This window comes from Palaemon carinicauda, chromosome 36 (assembly GCF_036898095.1).
Source record: "Palaemon carinicauda isolate YSFRI2023 chromosome 36, ASM3689809v2, whole genome shotgun sequence".
Taxonomy (NCBI): domain Eukaryota; kingdom Metazoa; phylum Arthropoda; class Malacostraca; order Decapoda; family Palaemonidae; genus Palaemon; species Palaemon carinicauda.
The window spans coordinates 12,475,505-12,483,004 of NC_090760.1; the positions used below are offsets into that span (position 1 = coordinate 12,475,505).

General features: G+C 27.7%; 2 long non-coding RNA genes across 3 annotated transcripts in view; one reads left to right on the forward strand and one right to left on the reverse strand.

The window, feature by feature from the left end:
- Positions 1–7,500, reverse strand: part of LOC137628369 (uncharacterized) — a 626,091-nt gene that overhangs the window by 497,312 nt on the left and 121,279 nt on the right. The gene's annotated exons all lie outside the window — the stretch shown is intronic.
- LOC137628370 (uncharacterized) overlaps positions 1–7,500 on the forward strand; it is a 331,990-nt gene that overhangs the window by 275,195 nt on the left and 49,295 nt on the right. The window contains exon 2 of the long non-coding RNA XR_011041354.1: positions 900–1,035. This is a non-coding gene — a long non-coding RNA (uncharacterized lncRNA). The remainder of the gene's footprint in view (positions 1–899; positions 1,036–7,500) is intronic.

Sequence of the window (7,500 nt, forward strand, 5' to 3'; positions counted from 1 at the left end):
AATTCAATTTATCAGATCCAACATGAGCATTGCTTTCCCTGCAATTTTTCCCATTTGCCCATAGAGTACGTTAAAATATTCTTTCGATATTAGACCTTTAGCGTCCATAAATTAAGTCACAATACAGTATCACAAAACTGCAAATCTGTATTATAGAGTACACCATACATATATAAATTCAAAGTCAATCATCTTATTTTTTTTTTTTTTATCTTTGAGGGAAAGATATGTACTCAATTAGCCTATATTAGTAATATTTTTACAATTATGGGCGAAACATGAAAAAAACTCAAGCTTTCACTGTATTTCCTTACTACCATTGTGAAGTTCTTCTTTTCAGGTAATTTGAAAGTAGTTGTCTTGTCGAAAACTTGGTACAATCATATTCGAGGTAACAATTCTAAAAAAAAAAAAAAAAGAAATAAAAAAAAAAAATTGGACAGTTTCCAAACATAAAAATTCGAGTAATCAATAAAAAATGGTTCTATATCAGGAAATTTTAATTTCGGTTCCTCACATTTTCTCTAAAATCAAAATTAACCTTGAAAATATTGTTTGATCAGCCAAAATCAACTATCTAATATTACGACCAACTAGCAAAGATATAAATATGAATTAATAAAAGCATCTTTACTATTGCAATAAACACGATTTAAATGAGATTGATCGGTACATGTCACAGGAAAATTCTAAACAATCATTACTTTGGTCCCAAATACATAAACCCCTCTATATATAATATACTCTCTTAAAACAGGAGAAAATATACTTCTGAAACTACATGATTGCGATAACATCACATTAACAAGTGATCGAAATAATAGTAAATTCAATAAGAACAATATTCATATCTTTAAGTACATGAAATATATAATAACCAAAACTTCTTTTCCTTACAGTTATATTATTTCACCGGTGGCTGTTAGCGGAGGCAACATACACAATGGATAAAAACAAGAAATCAGAAACCATCAAATCTTTGAGAGTCAACAATGAACCACAATTATTTCCTGCTAGAATATAACAAATACATCTGTAAGTACGCAATCAAGAATAAGCTTCATTGATCTGATATAGAGAAAAAAAAAAAAAAAAAAAAAAAAAAAAAAAAAAAAAAAAAAAAAAAAAAAACATGCAAGTAAGGTGTGTTATCTAAAAGTTCCTGGCCATTTTTAAATCATATTTCAATAAAGAATGAATTTTACAAGGCATCTATATTATGAAATTGTTAAAACAAAATCGTGCAAATGTAAACATTCATATTATATTCAGGCATGATTTCCACGATGATTCAAAAGTCATGAAAATAATAAAAGAGATAAGCAATTAAAGACAAAATCATTTATGAAGTGAATATTTTTAAAATCATAATGAATATTTTCTTTTTTAACAAATAAACATTAAAAATATAACAATTAGATATTTTATTTGAATGAATTATCATGCTCCTTAATCAAAATACTTTCTCCATATTAGCAAAACCTGGATTTAATCATTGTCCTTTAACTTTCGAATTTCAAAAGAGAATCAAACCAGAAAAGACAAATACGAGTAATTCATAATCGATTTTGAAATGATTCTTCATATATTATTTGGGCTTTTAAACCTACCAAATTTATTAAAAAAAATTGCACTTATTACTTTTAAGGTTATAATATATATAAATATATATATATACATATATATATAAATTTATATATATACATACATATATATATATATATATATATATATATATATCTATATATATATATATATATATATAATATGTATATATATACATATGCATATATGTACAGGTGTATACACGAACATTATATATATATATATATATATATATATATATATATATATATATATATATATATATCATACATAATCATCACTATCATTAGCCGTTACAAGTCCACTGCGGAACAAAGGCCTCGGACATGTGTGTATATGTATATATATTTATCTACATGTATATATATATATATATATATATATATATATATATACATATATATATATGTATATATATATATATATATATATATTTATATAATATATATATATTTATATAATAATAATAATAATATATATATATATATATATATATACCGTACATACAATTTGCCTTTGTTTCTACTAGGAGAAAGTGCGAATCCTTGACGGAACAAAAGCCTCGGACATGTGTGGATATGTATATATATTTATTTATATGTACTGTATATATATATATATATATATATAAACATATATATACATATATATTTATATATATATATATATATATATATATATATATATATATATATATATATATATAAATATATATATATATATATATATATATATATATATATATATATATATACCCTAAATACAATCTACCATTGTTTCAACTTGGTGATAAAATTCGAATCCTTGACCGGGCCGAAATACATATCTCATAAGAGATGTACCTATGGGTCTATTAGCCTGTGGCATTTCAAATTCGATATCAAAAGTCATTTGTGGCTTATTTAAAAAAATAAAATTAAAATCACCAGTATTAGTGATAAAACTGTGAACAGATTGTGGAATGATCTTCCTTATCGGTCAGCTGGATCGGTAGAACTTCATTAGTTCAAACTTGCACCGAATGTTTTCAAGTTGAACAAACTGACATAAGGCTCTTTTACATATGACAGATCAATTTTAACATTGTTACCCATATCGAGCTATTTCAAATTCATTATTCACTACTACTTACGTAGTTTATTTTCTTACATCCTTTCCTCCCTAGGCTATTTTTCCTTGTTGGAACCCTCGGGCTTATAACATTGTGCATTTCCGACTAGGGTTGTAGCTTAGCTAGTAATAATAATAATAATAATAATAATAATAATAATAATAATACATGTCCACAGCAAAGCAGTGCAATTATATGGATAGAAGTATTTCATGGACTCTAAAATATGTGAAATACTTATATAAAAAATCAAATTAAATTAATAAGAAATCTGTGTATAAAATCATTTCCTAATTCTCATGACCCATCAAAAACTGCAAATAATTCCTGACAACAATAACAAACTCGATCAGATGTAAGCATTAAATCAAAAGCAAGCGCTTATGCAAATAATGCATGCAACAACAAAAAATTACGCCCGTTTTTTTCTGGGCAGAGAGAGAGAGAGAGAGAGAGAGAGAGAGAGAGAGAGAGAGAGAGAGAGAGAGAGAGAGAGAGAGAGAGAGAATTTTTTATCATTCTTTTTCTTTCATTACAGAAGTAATAGATCAAGAAAAATCTAGTTGAACAAATATGCAATTAAGATCTAGCTCTTTCGTTTCCTCATCTTTATGTTCATACATCTGCTACTCTAAAATTTGATCCAAGATATCCTAGATATATTTTGCAGTAATTCGAAAAATAATAACTCAAGTTACTAAAATTATTCGAAAGAAAAAAAGAAGAAAAATTTTGAAATCACTTTTTGAGTTTTCAATATGAATCAAATATATCATATAATTATGATTACACTTGAAAAATGGTGTTATAAGACGTTTTACCTTTACTGACATTATTGATGCAAGATTATTTTATATATCTAAGAACCTGAAATACTACCAACTAAATACTTGCTCTCCAATTTCATAAATAATACAATGTTCGAATGATGTCTATTCAACCATTATTAAAGATCTCTGCCATAGAAAATAATGGGCCATCTATCAAAATATGTCAATCAAATTACCATTAGAAATACCTATAAACCAAAAGTAAATTTTTTCAAATGCTAATTACTTCAGACATTGCATAAAGCGATGATTGTTTATAGGACTTGGATAAAACCATATTTTTTTTATTTGCAAGAGAATAACTCTGGTATCTCTGGGCTACTAGGTGTTACTGAGGGAAATATTTTCACATAATCCAAGCCTAACTCTCGGGGGATTTTGGCTGTCAAAACGTGACGCTTCAAATACCATATATTTCGTTGAAAATGTGGTCTCAAGAGGTTTTCCCCTCTTCTTCTACTTGCATAGTCGAGAAATAAATGAGACGGCAAAATGCACTTCCCTGAGCAACTAACACAAACTATATTTTTCAATTTTATTAATTCTATTCTCTTGGAAAACTGACTAAGTATATTTTCATCACATCAGCTCAGGAACTTCATATCATATCCCAAATAAGCTCAACTAGAAATCCCTCGCAGTTTACAAGGTGTCACTCACAATAAGCCTTAAAATTTTCCTTCTTTTTTTTATTTTTTCGAAAACGTAGGTACATCAGTTGTTGATTCAAATATAAACATTTTATATAAAAGCTATTTAATCTCTGCACATCACAAATATATGCCATATATAAAAATATATATATTTTTTATCACATACTGTACTGCATGTGCATTGCATCAGTTTCGATTAATATCGTAATTATGGAACTTTAGAAAGTTTTTTCTTTAGGAGGATTAACTTTTGATTATATAAGCCTTAACGTCAGAAACAGCAACTTGTGTGTGTATATATATATATATATATATATATATATATATATATATATATATACTGTATATATATATATATATATATATATATATATATATATATATATATATATATACTGTATATATATATGCATACATAGATTGATATACTTCTATGTGTACAAAATACATAAACATGCATAATTACATACATGAAAAATTATATATATATATATATATATATATATATATATATATATATATATATAAATGTGTATACATATATACAAATAAATAAACACTTATAAGTATATACTTGCTTTTGTGTGTATACATACAAACATTATATATACAGGCACACACACATAAATATATGCATATATATACATATACGCATGTGTAAATATATACATATATATATATATATACATATATATATATATATATATATATATTATATACATATATATATTTATGCATACATAGATTAATAGATACATGCATGTATACTAAATACATAAACATACATGTTTATTTATATAGATATATAAATGTGTATGCATATAAACAAACAATTAAATATTTATAAATATATATTTGCTTTAGAGTGCATGCATACAAACACATACACACACACACACACATATATATATATATATATATATATATATACACATATATATATATGTATATATATGTATATATATATATATATATATATATATATATATATATATATATATATATCACGCAAACTAAAACATGCATTTCAATTACTTGAAAGGAAAATGGTTAATATAAAATCATTATCATTAATCTATCTTTCTCAACTTTATTTATCCATTTCTATATCTCTTGATAAGTAATATAATCAAGATTTGAAATGCATTAATAACCTATCATATTTTTCTATATAATCTTATCCTCGGGTTAAAAAAGACGTACAAAGTAAACTAAGATGAATAAGTACAGATATCAATGAATTATGTAATTCATCCCAAATATGAAAGATAATAATACCTCATTTATAGGTAGTAGGTTGGCCAGGGCACCAGCCACCCGTTGAGATACTACCGCTAGAGAGTTCTTTGTCCTTTGACTGGTCAGACAGTACTACATTGGATCCTTCTCTCTGGTTACGGTTATTTTCCCTTTGCCAATACATACACCCAATAGTCTGGCCTATTCTTTAAATATTCTGCTCTGTCCTCATACACTTAACAACCCTGAGAATACCAAAGAATTCTTCTTCTCTCAAGAGGTCAACTACTGCATTGTAATTGTTCAGTGGACACTTTCCTCTTGGTAAGGGTAGAAGAGACTTTTTAGGTATGGTAAGCATGTCTTCTAGGAGAAGGACACTCCAAAATCAAACCAATGTTCTCTATTCTTGGGTAATGCCATAACCTCTGTACCATGGTCTTCCACTGCCTAGGGTTAGAGTTCTCTTGCTTGAGGGTACACTCGAGCACACGCTTATCTTAATTCCCTTCCTCTTGTTTCGTTAAAGTTTTTATATTTTATATAGGAGATATTTATAGTAATGTTGTTACTCTTCTTGAAATATTTTATTTTCCTTTTTTCCTTTCCTCACTGGGCTATTTTCCCTTTTGGAGCCCAAGGGCTTACGGCATTCTGTTTTTCCAACTAGGGTTATAGCTTAGCAAGTAATAATAATAATAATAATAATAATAATAATAATAACCCCAAGTCAGTCTATCAACAAAGAAACCAAACTTAAGACAGCAAGATAAACAATTCCCATGCCTTACCATGGGAAGGTCATCTATTTACTTATGAGCCTGAGATTCCCCAAGGGTCCGCCAGCCCTTTGTTCCTCCGTCGAGCCAAAGAGCGACATTGTTAATATTTAACCTCGGGATGCCTGTTAAACTCAAATGGTCATCTATTTGCGTGATTTCTGATTCAGACTGAATTCGCATTCAGGAACATAACAAATCACCCAATTTCAAACTTCGATGCATAATACATGGCTGATCATTCGAAAACGATTTCTTCGCATTCCAGTGTAATGTTTAGGGTCAACTCAAAACTGAAACAATTGTAGCAAGAGGAAGAGAGTTTAAAAACTCATTTTGTAGTCAGAATTTGTAGCATCTCTCTCTCTCAGCGATAAGAAACCATCTTGAAAACGGAAAACATTGAGAATTAAGGACGACAAGATGAGCTTTACCTTCTCCAAAGAACCTTATCTAGAATACACATTCAATAAGAGAAAATATTTATTCCTTTTCTAAAGAAGCCCATATTTAGAATGACACTTTATAGAAATCTTCGAACTAACACCTTTACGAACTTCATTTGCGAATGATATCGATGTTTTGTTATTGGAAGTATTCAGAAATATTACAATAACTTATATTTCCGAATAAACTTAACTTCTTTAGTTTTTTCCGAAACAAAGAATGTATAAGCCAAGAACATTTATCTAGAGATAGGTGGTGGAATAACCTTCCAACACGTAGGATACCATAATCAATATCCATTCTCCGGGAAGGCACCTCTGTTCCACGGCGTTGGAAAATAGATCCTTGTATTTCTCAGACTTCCACACGCCATTTTATAGAAATGCGCTCACCTGTTCTACGACTAAACACCCTTTTCCTTGACTTTGGGTAACATTCGTAGAACTTTTCCTATATCGGCATATCTTTAGAGTTATACACATCACCTCTAAAGTTGATTTTACTTGCATAACTGACTAACAAGAGGAACCACAAAGTAAAGTTAGAGAGTTGCTTTACATTTGTTTATTTAACATCTACCAATTTCCTTTAACAATGTATAAAACAAAGCAAATCGTTATAACGCAGCCTTACAAATTTTCACTTCAACATAATAGACTGATATAAATTTTCTAAATATAAAAATAAAAATGCGTTAACTATAATTTTATCTTATTCCCAATCTAAGAAATATGTTGTTCCTTTGTATTTGTGTTTTAAAAGTGCCACATTATCAATTAAAATGTTAAATCACGGACAAATATTACAGCTTTCTAATATTTTAAGACAGGAGGAAT